Below are 18714 nucleotides of genomic sequence, written 5' to 3'. Positions count from 1 at the left end.
CAAATTGCTTTTGCCTGAATTAAATACCAGTCATTTAGTCACGTGAGCAGGTAGTGTGTGCTCAATATTTGCTCCGTAAACATCGCCCCCCAGGAAGTCTGTAGGCAAATTGCAGCCTTCCTGCATACGCTTGCCTCACATTCACTCACAAAACCCATGGAATAATGTTTCTGTGTAATGGTCCAGTTTTCAAAAAATCCTGAGCACGGAGCATGGGTGAGATCACTGAGGCACTTTCCAGTTCATAAAGAAAACATTTGAAGTAGATTCTGTTAAATATTAGACGTTCACAGAAAGTCAAAGAAAAACAAGTATGCTGGAATTAAATGTGAATTATAGTAATTCGGTCACCACTCAGATGATTGATATTTCTAGTAGTGTATATATTTCTATTAGTGAACATCAATTATCTTATTTAACATTTCTATAGAGAGACATCAAATGTGATATGTTTAATGTTGATAGTAGCAGAGATGTTTGCAAAGGTGTAAGATTACTAGTCGATTTCATAAAAAGAGGAGTAGTTAACTCTCTCTTGAGATATAAAGGGGTTATAAAGAACCCTACAGGGAGAAAATAGAAACCCCAGTAGTGTACTAAGCACTACAGTGATTGATAACTTGATTAATGGCCTGTTTAAAAAGGTAACAGAAGTAGATAAGTTTATAGTCAATTTTATCTCATTTAAAATAAGTATATGCAAGTGTTCATGAAAGAATTTTGAGTTGATAAGTTAAAAGACTATACAATTATTGTATGAATTCAGTATAGTTACCAAGTTATAATAAAGATAATACAAAGAAGTTCTATTATAAATACAGATAAAAAATTCTACATAAAATATTATCAAGAGGAAAACAACAATAAACTAAAAGAATATCACTGTGTGACTGAGCACGTCTTATTCCAGAAATGCCAGGGTCTCTCAATCAGGAAATATATCCAAACACTTAAAAAAATGAACATAGAAAGGCATTATATGTATTACATTATATGTATTATGCACCGCCCCATCCACACTCCTGTATGAGGGACTCAAAACAGTCCTGCCTGGTTTGCAAGGTTATTGGAAGGTTACATACTGAGCCCTTCAGAGGTGCTGGGGAAACTACAGCTGCTGATCACATGCGAGGGCCATTCAAGGTGGCTTCAAATGGCCTGGGCCAAGTTAAGAATGGGCCACCTGAGGAACAGGGAAGGAAGTCACTGCCTGGTCCCCATGGAGGGAAGGAGACAGCCGCCAGCGCTGGCCCTAGCAAGGGTCATGGGCTGGTCTGCAGCGCCCTGGCTGAGAAGTGCTTCCAGGGAAGTCTCTGACCTGTCAAGAACCCCTCGCACCTGACAGTCCTTAGGAGAGGAAGCGGATATGCCCTTAGGGAGCCAAGTTAGATTCTTCACGTAAGTTGGGAATGCTTCGCCTAAGACCAGCCTGGCCTTAGAACCTCAAAACTGAAGAGCTACCGTCGCTTATGATCAACTGAACTGCTGATCCCCAAGGCAGGCGTGTGGGCTTGGAGGGAGGCCAGTGTGATCACATCTTCCCACGTCCATGCCACTGATGGAAAGTAGTTGTAGATCTTCCAGGCGTGTAGGAAGAAGGCGACAGTCTTCTTCCATTCCTGGCGATTGGAGGGCAGAGGATGGGGAGGCAGCTGACCTGTGGCCTGATGCAGCTCAGGCTCACTGGCAGAGCCGGAGAAGCAGCAGCCAAGGTCCCAGCAGCGCATCTGGGGAGAAGGTCCACCAGCGATGAAGCAGCCTGATCGCCAGGTCCTCCCAGCAGTCCGGACACTCCCTCACATTTTCACCATCTGCTCTCTGGCTCCAAGCTTCCCTTCTGGTCAGCAAAGGGTGACAGTTTTCTGTTCCCATGTGACGTTGGCCTGTCACCTGGCCACTCAGGGACCTTCCCGCTTCTCCATCACCCTTCAAGATTCCGGGCTACATTCACCTCCTGCACTACAGAATGGAGAGGCTGCTGTCCAGAACCCCAGGTCCACAGTCCCTCACAGACCGAGGCTTCTGGGGGGCAGTCTGACGGTCTGCAGACACTTCAGAACCTGGCGCTTCAGGACTCTTGACCTGTAGGTGTGAAATCGGGCCCATCAGTACGTGGCCCGTGACTCTCCTTCTTTTCCGCACTCCCAACGTTCTTCACTTAGATAACTCTGGGCAACCCTCATGATTTTTCTTGCTTGGTAACTATGCCTGTAATGGACCTTTCTACTCGACTGTGAATTCCACGAACTCTCACAGCGTCTGAGTCACTACTATGTCCTTCACTGGCTCTATCGTTGTGGAATTTTCTAAAAATATTGCTTAAAAAACATGAATTAAGTTCTTTATATATCCTGGAGATTCGTGCTCTGTCTGAGGTGCAGGTGGCAAAGATCTTCTCCCAATCTATAGGGTCTCTCTTCACGTTCCTTATTGTTTCCTTTGCTGTGAAGGTTTTTAGTTTGATTCCATCCCATTTATTGTTACTTGATTTTACTTCTTGTGTTTTAGGAGTCTTGTTGAGGAATTTGGTTCCTAAGCCAACGTGGTGGAGATTTGGGCCTACCTTTTCTGCTCTTTGGCACAGAATCTCTGGTCTAATGGGATCCTTGATCCACTGTGAGTTGAGTTTTGTGCAGGCTGGAGATAGGGATTCACTTCATTCTGCTACATATGGATTTCTAGTATTCCCAGTACCATTTGTTGAAGAGGCTCTTTTCTCCAATGTATGTGTTTAGTGCCTTTGTTTAGGAGGACATAACTGTATTTATGGGATTTATTTGTGTCTTCTATTCTGTACCATTGGTCTATGTGTCTGTTTTGGTGCCAATACCATCCCATTTTTGTTACCTTAGCTCTGTAGTATGATTTAAGTTCTGGTATTGTGATGCCTCCTACTTCACTTTTCTTGCTAAGGATTGCTTTGGCTATTCTGGGTCTCTTGTTTTTCCAAATAAATTTCATGACCACTTTTTCTATTTCTATGAAGAATGTCATTGGGATATTAATAGGAATTGCATTAAATCTGTATAGCACTTTTGGTAGTATGGTCATTTTGACAATATTAATTCTGCCTATCCAAGAGCATGGAGATCTTTCCATCTTCTAAAGTCTTCTTCAATTTCTTTCTCTAGTTTTCTATAGTTTTCATTGTAGAGATCTTTCACCTCTTTTGTTAGATTGATTCCCAAATTTTTTTTGAGGCTTTTGTGAATGGGGTAATTATCCTAATTTATCTTTTAGTAGGGTCATTGCTGATATACAAAGAACCAAAAAAAAAAAAAAAAAAACACCAAATAAATAATAAAATCAATAAATGGGCTAAGGAACTGAACAGACACTACACAGAAGAAATACAATTGGTCAACATATACGTGAAAAAATGCTCAACATCTCTAGCAATTAGAGAAATGCAAATCAAAACTACACTGAGATTTCATCTCACTCCAGTTAGAATGGCAATTATCAAGAATACAAGCAACAATAAATGTTGGCCAGGATGTGGGGGAAGGTACACTCATACTTTGATGGTGGGAATGCAAAATGGTAGAACATTTCTGGAAAGCAGTATGGAGAGTCCTTGGAAAACCTGGAATGGAAAGACCATTTGACCCAGCTATCCCACTCCTCAATTTATACCCAAAGGACTTAAAATCAGCATACTACAATGACACAACCATACCCATATTTGTATCAGCTCAATTCACCATAACTAAACTAAACACCTAACAACCTAGGTGCCCTTCCAAAGAAAAATGAATAAGGAAAATGTGGTATATACCTATATATATATATATGATAGAATATTACTGAGACATAAGAAGAAATGAAACTATGGCATTTGCTGGTAAATGAATGGAACTGGAGATAATCAAGAAAAGTGAAATAAGCCAATCCTAAAAAAAACAAAGACCAAATGTTTTCTCGTTATGCAGGTGTTAATTCACAGTAAGGGGCGGGGTTCAGTTAGGGAAGAACAGAAAGGCTTTGAATTAGACAAAGGGGATGAAGGGAAGGGAGTGGGAACGGGATGAGGTCAGCCTCTGCAGAGCTCGGGTCTGCTGGCTGTCTGTGGGGTCTGTCTGTCTGTCTGGGCATTTCTGTTGGAGCCACTCGGTTTCTGGACAGCGGCCCACAGAAGCATGGGACGCAGCAGAGTTGCCGGAGGCTCTTACAACCAGGCCGCGGTCTGGAGGTTGCCCGTGGAGGAACGTTGGGAGGAGAGGTTGGGCACAGGTCATGCCGGGAGGCCAGGCTGGGAGCGGGTGTGTCCACATGGAGGACGCGGAGGGGGTGGCAGGCTCCTCCAGCAGCCTCCTGCTGGGACTGCTTGGCCTCCCCGGGCTGCTGCTGCTCACTGGGCAAGGGAAGGGCAGACCTGGGAGGATCGGCAGGGCCCGGGGTGCGCAGGCCTCCCCCTGGGTTCTCTGGCGCCTGAGTATGAGGCGGTGGCCATCGCGTGGCTGCAGTTTCTACTCTGCACGGACACCCAGGTATATAGGGGGTAACCCACGTTCATAATGGCGGGACCCGGGAGTTTGGGGATTGCTCACTAGGAGGGCTGGGTGAAGCTTCCTCGCCCTGCTCAGCCATGGGTGCCCCATTACCTGCTCTGTGGTGGGCCTCTGCCTGGGCTCCAGCGTGAGTACCTCATGGGGGAGGCTGAGCTCGCTGGGAGGCAGGCAGGGAAGGTCGCAAGTTCCCTGCTTGGTCGCCTTCTTCACCCGCCTGTGGCCGCTGACCACAAAGGGCCTAGCCTGTGAGCACAGCTTAAGAACCATACCCAGGTTCCAGACCTCTGCGGGGGCCTCGTATTCCTTCCTGTGGACGGTTTCAGGGGCGCCATAGAGGGGAGCGCCCCAGAACCTCTTCAGCTTCTTCCCAGCTGTGACTGGCGCTTAGGCCAAAGTGGAGGAGTTTCATGTTGCCTCTGGCATCCACCGCGACGCTCCCCGCTTCCGGTCCAGGTGCACAGTTCCCTTCAGGTGGCGGTACTGCATGGCCCGCATCATGCTGGAGAAGCTCTTAGTGTGCACCCCATCCCTGGGGCTGGGCCTCCTGGCTTCCTGGCCTAACCAGCTCTCAATCCCCTCACTCTGAAGCTGAACCGTCAACAGGGTTTTGGAGCGAAACGCACATTGAAACCATAGCACACAATACACCCGAGCCCAGGCAGTTGGTCCCCATGAGAAGTGCCCTGTGTGAGGGGGTCCTTCAGGTTGCACTGAAGGACATTAGGTAGGAATCAGATCTTGACGAAGACAGCAAGTTCTCTGGGAAAGCAAATTCTTGACGATTATGACAGCTAGGGCTACTTTTGTTTTCTACAAGATGTAAGAGGATAACGTATCAGAACACCCCAATTGTATTCTATGGTATTAGAAAATCCTTTGGCATAAAGTGGAATAAGCAGACAAGCATTTTTCCCTCAAGGACATTAGCTTTTCATCTCTGGGAATGGGAGGGGCTTCCACTATCAAAATCTGTTTTGGAAACTACCGCTGAATAACAAACTGCCTCAAAACGTAGTAGAAAAAAGTATTGATTGGATTATGGTTGTGGGTTCTGTTGGGGTGGGCTGGATGGCTCTCCTCTGCTTCATGTCCTCTGGAATCTCTTCTAGCAAGACTCAGAGATGAGAGGGGGACTTGGCAGCTGGGGACTGGAATCACTGGGCGTCTCCTTCACCTGTCTGGCACCTGGCCGAGACGTGCACGCTGAGCTCAGCAGGACTATCAATCAGAGTGCGAGTGCGAGTCCTCTTCCTGCAGCTGTGCTCCCCCCGGCCACGGCAGCCCAGGGCAGTTGAGCAATGACTTGACAGCCATGCTCCAGCACAAGGCTGCAGTGGGCAAGGCAGACGCCTCCTTGCCTGTTAGTCCCGACAGCCTTGGCGGCCAGGTAGCGTCACCTCCGTCCTATTGCACGTTTGAAGTGGTTCCCGGTCTACCCAGGTTTCCAGGTTGGAGAATAAACCTCACCTTGATGGGAGGCAAGCAAGAGTTCTCCAGGTGTGTTCACACCCCTCAACCCCGAGAGTTAGACACCGGAGCCTGAAGTCCCATGAGGGCAGGCCTATCTTAGTTCCTTTCCTCACCCCTGGCGCCTCATTTTCACTGACTTATTCACTTTTTGTGAGAACTCATGTCTCCAGCCTCCCCATCCATCATGGGAATGGAATGTGCTGGCAACATGGCGGCAGGAAAACTCTGCCGCCTTTCCTGAATCCAGCGCTGATCGCAGATAAAGCCGGTTTTGAGAGAGGAACCCTTGGCACGGGCTGGATCGGTGGCAGGGAACCTGCCTAATGTTCTGAACGTTAGCAGACCCATGCTCTGTTCAGGGCAGAGCAGCTGGGCACAGAATACCAGGCCGCAGCTGGCAAGCATGCTGAGGCAGCGACCACACCAAACTCCCAGCTGCCCCCCCGGCGTTCCTTCTCCGGAGGACCTTGCCCACTGGCCTTAAGCTTCTTCTGGAGCAGTTTTCTGGAAAGACCTAGAGCCAGGGAAAGAGCAGCAGGTTCCTGTGGATTCAGATTGTTTGAGACACGTTGTTGGGAGCTGAAGGACTCCTGTGAGAGACTCTTCCTTAGCCTCATCAGGGGTCTTTAGAAATAAGGTGGGTGGGTGCCAGGACCGTGGGTCAGGGCACAGAGATGGTGGGACTTGAGACTCACTGGACCCAGAGGTGAAGAGGTCCCCAAGCCAGGATTCTGCTGACACCCTACATCCTGTCCAGCAGGACATCAAAGCAACTCAGAGTGGCCTTAGCAGCAGAGGTGTGTCCTGGTTCACGGGGGTACTCCTGGGACTGAGTGCCAGAGGTGGCATCCGCCCGCCCTGCCAGAAGCTGAGGTGCCTGAGGGTCCTGCAGGCTGTCGGCTGTGGCCAGTGGCCCTGTCTGTGCTTACCTGGATCCACATCACCTCGCCCACTGGCTCCAAATGTGGAGTCTTTGTTAGTTAGATGTAACGGGGAGTAGTTTTGGTTCGTCGATAACTCCCAAAAAGACGCTCCACAGATACAGGTCTCACACGAGGAACTTTTATTTAAGCGGACAAAACGTGTCCGCCGGGGGAAAGGGGAAAGGGAAAAAAGAGAGAGAAGATGGCGCACTGTTCTTTGTATTGGAATTTCGCGGGCTGGAGGAACCAATCACGGAGGAGGATTATTACAGACTGACTGATGGACCATGACATATTGGAACGTAATGTGGGAGGCAGGAAGGTTACAGCGATGTAAGCCGGAAATTCCTGTAATGGGAAAGGTGGGCTTAACGGCAGATTGACAGGTGATTTGGGAAGCTGGATTACCTAACATTCCCCCATTTCCTTTTTTATAAAGAAAATAAATTTTTGGGAACATGGATGAAGGTCAGTCTTCTGTAATTACTTCCTGCTGGGGTGTGGACGTAGAGCTGGTATCATTGTGACAGGGAGAACTGGAGACTTGATAGTTTCTCTGGAGGCACATCTGCAGCCAGGCTTCAATTTTTGTGAGATCCTGATAATTCTGCAATACAGGTTGATTAATTGACATGGAAGTAAAAGACAGGGGTGGAAGAACTGAGAAGTTGTTCCCATAACAAGGCTTAGCAAAGGCTGGAGAGGACAGGCCTCCATTTGGGAGTTTTAACATTGTCTAGGTCATCAGGAATGTGAACACAACTTTTAGTACTAGCAAACATAGATTAAGCCTAGTTGTGTCTGTAGGCCTTAAACTGACTAAAAACTTCAGATTCTAGCAGTTTCTCTTGATAGTTACTATTATTTTTAAATGCCCAAGAATGGCTATACTTGGTTTTAACTGATTTGCTAGGTGTTTAAGATCAAACTGGTCAAAGTGACCTGTTCCTGTCTGTTAAAGAGTCAGCTAAGTTTCCACAGGGGTCACTCATAGAGAACTTAAGAGCAGTTTCTTAGCTCTATTAGTGCAATGGTTAGGCAGGGTCTTTTCGATGACGTGACTTTCCTTGAAAGCACCAGGGATGTCTCCCTTTTTCTGTGACCCTCCTCTGCAGCAGATGCACTGAGTGGCTTTTTCTCTAGCAGTCTCATCAATCTCCTTGCTCAGGAGGTTGTGTGACCCAGAGTTGCAAAGCTCTTTGGAGAAGTCCTCTTGTTTCCTGGGTTCAGGCTGACTTTGAGGGCAAGACCCAAATATGGAGTTTTTTCTTGGCCTCTGTATTTAATTTCTATCTTTAAGTTTGATCTTAACCATCAAGCAAGTCAGTCTCACCAGTCATAGAGTAAGAGTACTGGGCTTTAGCTTTAATGTCTATAACTTTACAGTTATTTACCCCCTTTTATCTAATTGGGGTTTACATTATCTGTTCTATAGGTGATGGCTTACTATTCCAAGTTAATTTACGGTGTTCGCTCTTGAAGCAGTACTTCTGAAAAATATTGATCAGGCAACAATTAGAGTACAAAATAGAATTACCAACAGTAAAACTTTCAGTTTGTGCAATAGCTATCTTGAATTTTGGCTGAGTCCCATTTTTGCTATTGCATATTACACTCTTTCTTAAATGTCATTTTACATATACCCTATTGATGACAGGTCCTATAACAGAGTATTAAATGATAGGGTTACCATTACAGACAAGTTTAATTTGGAGAACAGCAGCTTGATAAATTTTCTGCTTTAAAGGCTTGCATACCTGGAAAATATGAACACATTTAATATACAAAGAATAATGTTTTTAAGTATGTTACTCCATGGAATAACCTTATAAATTAATTAGATGTCTCTAATAAACACATTTGAGTAATTCCATACATGTTGACTCCAATTCACTCATCTTATTGTAGAAAAACCAAGATATTAGACAAGTGTACCAATAGTATTTGCTGTCTCTTTTCTGTTGAAGAAAATTCCTAGAAAAGTTGATGTTAGACATTTTATAAACATTAATATTTCATTAGTTTGACCACTTGGAGACTTGTGAGTTAATTTTAATGACATTTTACTTTTATTAGTATACCCAATTTAAATTGAACCTCATTAAATCACGTGACTTAAAAATATTTGGATCCATTTTTTAAAATTTAATTTTTATGCGCGCTTATATTTAACACAAAAGTAAAGGCCTTGTAATATTCATCTCCATTGCAATGTAGCAGATGTTCAAAAATAACTCGAGTTGGATAAAAAGAACTGATCAAAATCATTAACCTAGGTCTGTAGGATCAAAATTGTGAGCTCAAAAATACAGCATTTAAGAAAAAACAAAGTCCTGGAAGAAAAATGATAATGGTTATTAATTAAAGCATGCGAAAATGAGAAGGAGAGAAAAGTTGAAAGGGAGAAAAGTATTCTGGGTTGTGGCCCAGGAGAAATTTAAAATGGACACTTTTTTTCCTTGGGCTTGAAAACTGGTCTCCTACTGAGCCTTTCTACATTTACATTTCAATGTAACCCTTGACTGAGATCTGAATCTGAAAGGGGCTAATATGTTCTAGCAGAAACTTGATGCTTAGGACATTTTAATTTCTTGAATCTGTAGGGAGAGCTAAGATAAGAAAGAAAAGATTTGAAAATAAGGAATTAGCCAAGAGAATGTGTTCAGGTTTTACTCCCTCCATGTCAGCCTCCTCCAGTAAAGGAGCTAGAATGTGTGTACGAGACCGCATGGTTGGGGAACCTGGAGGGCTGAATGGAGAAGCAGAAGGAGGAACAGAATGAGGTGAAATCGGAAGGGAAAGAAAGGTTAAGAGGTGGGGGAGAAGCCAAGAGAGGTTTAGCAAGAAAGAAAGGAAAAACAAGAAGGGGAAAAGTTCCTTTCCATTCACCAGGTTGCCCATATATGTACTTAATTATAACTAGCATAATTAGGCATACAATTTTACTTAGTATAGAGCTAGAATTTAGGGTGGCATAAATAGACCATTCTGATTTACCATTTAAAGGACAATTTAGCTCTGATTCAGGGAATAGGTAAAGGGGTTTGAGATGGTTTAATAAACATCTCAGGGGCGAGTTTGCTGGGTTGGATGTTTTGAACTTCATGGTAATCTGAGACCCACCTGGGTAGTGGATTTGGCGTCCCAGAATCCACGGTACCAGGCAACGAGAGGTTAAAAACAATGATTAGGTCGTCACCCGAAATCACTGTTTAACCGGGCAAAAGCCGAGAGGGTTTGAAGACCTGGCCAGGATTTCAAGAAAGAGCCGCGAGGGGGGGAAGAAGCCGCAGGTTGAACAGCGAAAGGCTGCAAGCCGGCGGAGAGGGCTGGGGACTGGCCGCTTTATAATAAGGAGGGAGACTGCAGCGGACTGCAGTGGGGGTGCGGCAGAAGTGAGTGAACTTCAAACCCTGAGAAAGAATCTCAGCACCATAAAATTCAGACATCCACCCAACAACTAAGACCAATTATGAGGACCAAGGAGGTACCCCCACACCTCGGCAGTTGAGTGCAGGAGCCACGAGGGGTGAAGCCGCAGGGCGGCGAGAGATGAAGCCGCGGGTTGAACAGCGAAAGGCTGCAAGCCGGCGGAGAGGGCTGGGGACTGGCCGCTTTATAATAAGGAGGGGGCCTGCAGCGGACTGCAGGTGGAGGTGAGGGTAGCCGAGATGTGTTTTAAATGGTCAGGGGGCCTGCCTAAGGGGAACTCACCAATTTTGGAGTCCGGTGTTGTATGCAGAAAACTGGGCATCCAGGTAAATGGAAGGTGAGCCTGAATCTGCGGGCGCAGGAGAAATCTGATGGGGTTCCGCTTGCTTAGTCAGCGGAAAAAAACACCCATCCCGGGTTTCTCGGCACCAAATGTTAGTTAGATGTAACGGGGAGTAGTTTTGGTTCGTCGATAACTCCCAAAAAAGACGCTCCACAGATACAGGTCTCACACGAGGAACTTTTATTTAAGCGGACAAAACGTGTCCGCTCGGGGGAAAGGGGAAAGGGAAAAAGAGAGAGAAGATGGCGCACTGTTCTTTGTATTGGAATTTCGCGGGCTGGGAGGAACCAATCACGGAGGAGGATTATTACAGACTGACTGATGGACCAATGACATATTGGAAACGTAATGTGGGAGGCAGGAAGGTTACGGCAATGTAAGCCGGAAATTCCTGTAATGGGAAAGGTGGGCTTAACGGCAGATTGACAGGTGGATTTGGGAAGCTGGATTACCTAACAGTCTTCCTTTGTGTGCTTTGCTCCAGATAGAGCAGGACCTTTAGCTAAGCTTCATAATTGTCACTCTACCTTTATTGAGCCCTTATTATGCTTTACACATTAAAATGATGCTCATTCTCTGTCTTCAACATAACCATCCTGAACTTAAGTATCAAGTATCCCAAATGTCATTGGTGCTGAATCTTTATTGGTTTTACATAGTGACAGGCAAGTTTAGAAAATGTCGAGAATCTACACACTAATAAAAATGGTTATTCTCCAAGAAAGGTGCCCATGGAATAGAAGTTTCCAACCTTACTCGTTCATAGAGCAACTTGGAGTAACTGGATATTTTAAGAAACGCAGAATTGAAGCTTGAGCAGATGGTATATAAATGAATCAACAGAAAATGTGTCCCGTGAGCACTGGTCTAAGAAGACCTGCAAGTAGGTAGAGCTTAAGGCAGCAGAGGAACTCACGCCCCTGTCTTTGAAAACAGACACTCACGATATGCAGGGGACGGCAGTGACGCTGAAGGTAGCTCTGGCTTATTCTTAGAAGAGTGGCATCTACGTTACAGCTCTACAAAGGAGGCCGTGAAAGTCCTGATGATTCACTCCATCAGTGTGTGCTGGGTAACATCGGGATGAAGGCGAACGGGTGCCCTTTGCTGTCTGTCGTGCACGATGAATTCCTGATGACTGAAATCCACCTCTTCTTTCTTCCCAGGAGTTCCCGGTAGTTCCCTGTTCACACACACACACACACACACACACACACACACACACCAGGTGATGGAGACAACTCGATAGGCAGAGGTGTCAAAGTGAACTTTAGACTCTCTAATTTGTAAAGTCTGCTCCTCGGACACCAAAATACAGATCAAACAGCAACGTGGCAATACTGTGGTTGGGAACAGTGAAGCCAGAATTAAGGACAGGCAGTTAGTGTAGAAATAGGGGATCGGGTCAAATCGAGGAAATGGAGCCATAAAGCCATCTGCCTCTGGAAGTTGGAGACTGCCCCTGGGAGAATGGAATGTTAAGAATCTCTGGAGCCCATTGATTACCAAATTTACCTGCCTTTATCAAGGACTGCAAGCATGGAGCTGCTAATTAATGCCCCCTGGGTCCTTGCCTGCCTGAATCACCTTGGCCCTCCCCCTGCCCATGGCTTCTCACTTAATGCAAAACCAGGCCTAGTCACTAGGCAGGAAGGAGAAATAAGGGGAGAGAACTGGAGAAAAAAAGAGACCTTAACCTATAAAGATGTAGGGTGCGCTCACTTGGGACTTTAGAACATCAGCCATGGCCCCCTTCTTCCTGCTGGGAGAAGTCCATATTATTACCTTTAAATAAAACCTGCTTAATATGCTTGCCTTGGCTGCTTCTCTAGTGTTCAGTCTTCAACATTAGAGGGAGCAGTACTCGTCACCGGTGAACGGCGGTATCAACAGTACACATCCTTAGAGAGGAGCTTTTTCCAATGACCATGGCCTCTACTCAGCCCGGATCCGCCCTGCTCCCTGAGGCACTGCGAAAACCCTTTTGCCTATGGATTCCTTCACTGGGAGTAGGAAAGAATGTCTGCATGGAAAACTCTATAGCCCACCATGGCTGCAGGGTGTTCAGCCAATGGGGTTATATAACAAAAGATGATTCACATTACTGTCATTGTCAGGGTCTCAATACAGTAAAAAGATTGAAAAGCTATTGCTGCCTAATGTTAGGGTTTTTTTATTTCATAAAACAGTTTGTAAGTGAAATTAGTATTCAATGAACCACTGAGAGGCAGTGTAGTCCCCAAAATTATTTTTCTTCCCAGGGAAAAATAAAGGTCCTTTGAATGCAGAGCAAACCAATATTACTGTCAGATATTTAGTGTCCACGAAGAATGAGAAAATTTTAATCTGCCATATCCCATTCTCCTTACTGGCTCCGGCAATACAACCAGAAACTGGCCATGGAAATGGAAAACTGTGCGGTTAAGGGAAAAAATGGTTTCACAGCAAAACCATGCAGTAGATATTTATTACCACCAGGAATAGAGATGGAATGGATCTAATACTCATTATGGATCTTATTTTCAACAAGCAACTTTACTGAAAAAAATCGATGGGAAAATCCGACAGTGAGGACTAAATGATCCCCGGTGAAGGTGTCAGACAGGTTTGTGCCACACAGACAGACGCTTTGTTGAACCAACAGAGAGAACTGGTGGCTCCTGTGGCATCTGCAGGTAACACAAGCCCCTCTGTGAGGCTTGGGAAAGGAAAGCTCAGAGGAGCCTTGCATCGCAAGAGAAGATACATGTTCTTCTCTTGCAAGACTTTGCAAATAATGTCCAGATTTCAAAATAGGTAGACGCTCAAAAAAAAAAAAAAAAAGAGGAAGAAAGAGGAGGAGGAGGAGGAGGAGGAAGTTACTTAAACAAAACCCCCCAAAATAAACAAGAAGCATTACCAGATCAATTGCACGTGGTCACCTTGTGGTGGGAAAACAAGTTTGCTCTCTGGTCTTCCTACCTGTCAGGGTCCATGGTCACTACCTGTCCTCTCACCAGGACTTCAGAAGCCAGGGAGGCAGGGACTCCAGGCTCCACCTCCTGAGGACCATGCTCTGCAGCGTGTCTTGGCTTCCTGAAGTTGACCTGAGGGTACGAGTGCCCTTCCAGCCTCCTGTGAGGCACTCCATGGACGGCGACTGGCCCAGCCAGTTTTGACTCCGTATTAACCATGGCTGCCTTGCTTATTTGGCAGGTTTTGCGTTATTTAATATGGTTATTTTACTTGATACTTGTTAACAAAACTAGATCCATCTGAAACTACAGCTGGGCCTCTGCTCCTCCTGGAAGCCTGTGCGCAGCGCCCGGGACAGTGTTAATCAGTGCTATTCACCAGAAGGGTTTCTGTTGCCCTTACGCATTCCAGAACCAGTCTAGAGAAAACGTCCCCTACGTTCTGCCTGAAGTACAAGTAAAAATAGAGACACGTGTCTGCCTCTAAGATCCCTGTGTGCAGCGTTCCCCGGAGGAAACGGAGGCTTCCCTGCCGGGTAAGGCTGGGCACCCACCAACCCCAGCAGCACCGGGAGCCTGGGGGCACACTGCTGCCCAGGGACTGCCCTCACTCCCCAGGGGTGGGCTTGCTTGCCCCGTCAGCCAGGTGTATCTTTACCCGTGGCCTTTCTGGTACTTTCACGGTTACAAATTCCTGCTGTCCGATTGATCCCTTGGAGAAGGATCAGGGCTCTCTGCTGAAGCGAGGCGAGCAGCCACAGTGTAGGAACAGGAAAGGACATTTGAAAGGCACGTGCCTCCTATTTAACCATCGTTCTGAACGGTTTTGCCAACGCCACCCAAAATGTGCCTCTGATTTTTATAAAATCATTTTTCTTGAATTTTTAGTGATCTGTGAGTTTATTTAGTATGTTAAGGTCTTTAGGACTCCTGAACTCTGAGAAGCTAGTGGAATGGGAGTTCTTTCCAGTTTGTGAAGGTGTACTCTGCGAGAGCGGATGAAATCAAGAGGAGTGGGGGACGTTCTTAAGTCCTCACTAGAAGTCAGACGCTGGTCAGGGCCACTCTTCTGCTCAGTGTCCCCTGATGAGAGCTGGGCCCTCACTGATCCCCTCATGGATCATCTGGGTGGGCAGCGAGCTGGCAGCCTCCACCCGAGGGGCGTCTGCACACAGGCGGGGGAAGCCCGGGCGCGGCCTCGTCCAGACGAACCACGGACGTGCACGTGGGTGCAGCCTGCGCTGAGGCTGTCATGGTGCAGGGGTTTCTTCCAGAACACTCCCGAGCGCCAGCAGGGGGCTGGGGCAAGCGCGAAGGGCGAGCAGAGGCCGCGTAGATCACGGGACTAAGGAGACTGGTAATTTCATGATACCAAGGAACAAATCAGAGTGGAGAACAGCAAGGCCTGCCCTGAAGTGTCCTACCAGTTAACCGATCGCCTTAAGAACCAGGGCGTGTCGCTGTGCGGAGACGCGGCAGCCGCCACGGTCCTCACCCTCAGCCCACCCAGACTGCTAAGTCACACCGGCACGCCCGCCCCACTTGGAGACCAACCCCCTTCCAAAGCACAGGCACTGACGTGACCTCACGGTGTCACTCGCCCTAAAACGCAGCCGCCACGAAGCATGTTCCTTTTTGGATAGCAGCTTCTCTTTTTGATTTGTCAGTCTCTTTTTTATCTCAGCCTCCACAGATGGGACAGTTTTGACAGTGGTGTTAAGCTAATTAAAATCAGGACACAAGCACACATACAGATACAGTTATTCTCAGTGTCCTTTTATTTGATTTGTCAATGAAACCATTGGTGCTGTCTCAGAGTCTTCTGCGTGTAAAGAATATCTGGACAGCTTTCTTATTCTGATTTTGGAGGCTGAATTTGTCACTCGAAAGGAGACAATACATGCCATAAGATTTTTAAAGATAATAAATGGTTCCAGGAAATGACTATGATTTTAATTTAGCCTAAAAATAGACTGCAATGAATAAGGACAAATATTAGGAATTTTGTTTTTCCAGACTTAAAATTTTGGTAGAAATTAATTGAAAGGCATGAAAAAAGGCTCACAAATATTAACAGGCTCTTGAGTGAGACTGTTTTAGTGATAATAAAATCTTTAGCTGTTCAAAAATAAAATCCACATTGCTTCTTGGCTTTTTCCCTTTTTAAATATTTGTTGTCAGAAGAATATATTCAAAGATAAATTTGTTTTCAGCTACTGGTTTTCTTCTACCATCTCTCAGCTCCCTCTGTTGAATGATTTTTAAATTGTGACACTTATTTTTAGACAGATACCAATTCACATAGAGTTAAAGGATAAATTTAAGTGATCTCTGGTTGCAAATCACTTTCCCCCTCTGTGGTAAGACCATAGGGTTGGTCAAAATGGACAAGACGGGGCCCGTCTCTCTTCTAACCTTAAAGCAAGAAAAGAAAGAGCGATCACAGGGGCACCCACTGTAATTTCTTGTCCTGAAGGATGGAACACTTAAGTTCCTCAGTGAAACAAGACTCCTCTTTCCAAAATGAGCACAAACAGGACACGTTCCTGCTAGAGTTTGGATCTGGATTGTCCCCCAAAGTCCTGTGTTCAAGCTTGGTCCCACGTGGTGCTGTTGAGCGTAGGTGGAACTATAGAAAATGGGACCTCCTGAGAGGTTTCTGGTCATGGGGGGCATGCCCTTCCATGGTCTTCTAGGATCTTCCCTTCTTTTTCCTCTCACATCCCAGCCTTGAGGTGAACACTTTCCTCTACCCAGTGCTCTCTGCATGTTCTGCTGGCTTTCCACAGGTCCAAGAATGATAGGGCAAATCAACTAAGAACCTCCAAAATTGTGAACTAAAATAAACCTTTCTTCTTTTTAATTTGATTTCTCAGGTATTTTGTTACAGTAATTGAAGTTGACTAATGCAGCACTAATTGAACTGATGAGAAAAACCATGGCTTAAAGAAGATAAGTGCAATTTAGGCAAAATTTATTAAATATCCATCCTGTTTTAAGATGGTGAGAGTCAGAGGTTAAATGCAAGTCCTTTGTAATAGCCCATTAATAAGAAGCTGACAGTTAAGAAACGAGTGGTCTACTCCAATGTCTCTGGGTTAAGATCAAGAACATTCATTGGGTACAATGCTTAATTAAGCACCAAATCAAATAAAGGTTATGATCTTTAGAATTATAAGAGGTAGAACAACCTAAAACTGGTAAATAGGTTTAAGAAGGATTAAATGAACACTAAAAGTGGAAGTTTCAAGCTTGCTATTTTCAGATTGTATACTTTGTTAATTAGCCTTACTTTCTATTAAAAATGTCCCTTCCACAATGCTACTGTTGAAGTTTTAAAGAAGAAGTTGTGACTATGTTGTTTGATGCAGTGGGCATGCCCCATACATTTACACTCCTACCCATCTGCAACACCACCATATATATTTTTCTCTAGAAAATATTCCTGGGAGTTTCAATAAGTCATTCAAAGTATGACAAGTTGTGTCAGAAATTAAAAATGTACATACCACCAGTTTATGATAATTTTTAGGATATTAATAACGTTCCATTTTGGGGAGGGGGGAAAGAAGGGTCTTAGCCATAGATTTGCTGAAAAGATTGTTATTCTATGAAGAAGTCCCTTTAATGTGACTTGTTTCAATAGAAAATCTTTAAATGAGACCAACATACTAAAAGGTTTACTTGAAAAGTTTCAAAGAAAAAGAGAATGATTCTCTCTTTTTTTAAAAAATCTGTTATTAATTACAGAATAGGACTTGCACAAATGGAAACAAATGGCTTCGTTTCATAAACCATCTCTTCAAATAACACACAATTCCAAAAGAGAAAAATAAACCCAGATGACACACTTCATGTATTCGAGGCAGGCCTGGGCCAAAATATCTTTCATCCAAAGAAGTGTTTTGCATACAGAAGTGTAATCCATCCACCAAGAAGAAGAGGATAGCCTACCTGGGTTAAATTTTTTTCAGATGTATTTGTATGCTGAATCATTTATAAATAGTGTTTTCAAAGACTATAGCTGTTTTGAGACACCTCTAAATCAGAGGTACTAAAGATAGTGTTTTAGTCAGCTTTTTCACTGCTGTGACCAAAAGACTTGACAAGAACAATTTTAGAGGAGGAAGTTTGTTTGTGGACTCACGGTCTTGGTCCGTAGACAGCAGGCTCCATTCCTCGGGACTCCAGGTGAGGTGGAGCATCATGTGGAAGAGTGTGGTGGAGGGAAGCAGCTCGAGACACGATGACCAGGGAGCAGAGGGAGACTAAGCTCAGCTCACAAAACATAAACCTCAAAGTCACGTCCCCAGGGACCCCTCTCCTCCAGCCACACCTACCTCCTATGGTCACCACCTAGTCACCCCGGATCGGGGGTTAATTCGCTGAGTGTTAAGGCTCTCCTAACCCAGTCACTTCACCTCTGAACCTTCTCGCCTTGTCTCACGCATGAGCTTTTGGGGGCACCTCACATCCAAACCACATGGGCAGAAGAGAGACACAGCAGGAGAGCTTTGGAAGGCAGTCTAACGCCAGCAGTGAGATGAGCTCACCGCAGAGCACCTGCACCTCAAGCCGTCCTAGTGCAGCGGTCACACGTCACTGGGCGACAGTACACATTCTGAGAAAGGTGCCCGGCAATTCCTCCCTGGGTGAGCATCATATATTGTTCAACACTAACGAAGACGCTGCCACGTCCACGGGAGGCAGTCCTGTGGGACCGCCACTCAAGCTGACCAGCGGCATCAAGGGCGCAGGCTTGGGCCAGTGGTAGCGTTCTGAACGGTGATCTAAGTACAAGCAGTTTGGCTGAACTTCCTGCCAGCGTCCACCTGCGTGATTTTAGACTTTCAGAGTCCACTTAGTTGGGAAAACCTTGACAAGAGATTTTTGAGACCATGAGTAAGTACAGGAGGCCAGAGGATCTGAGCAGAACTTCACCATGGAAAATAAATTGCACTTGTCTGCACTCCTCACAAAAATAAGGAAGATATAAAAGCACAGTAAGCGGAGATGCATTTACAAAACCATAAAGTGCTTAATTTGTACTATAGCATGTGGCCTCACACATAACATTGTCT

Source organism: Sciurus carolinensis, chromosome 9 (genome assembly GCF_902686445.1).
Source record: "Sciurus carolinensis chromosome 9, mSciCar1.2, whole genome shotgun sequence".
Taxonomy (NCBI): Eukaryota; Metazoa; Chordata; class Mammalia; order Rodentia; family Sciuridae; genus Sciurus; species Sciurus carolinensis.
The sequence above is the reverse complement of the archived record's forward strand: the minus strand, read 5'-3'. Positions refer to the sequence as shown.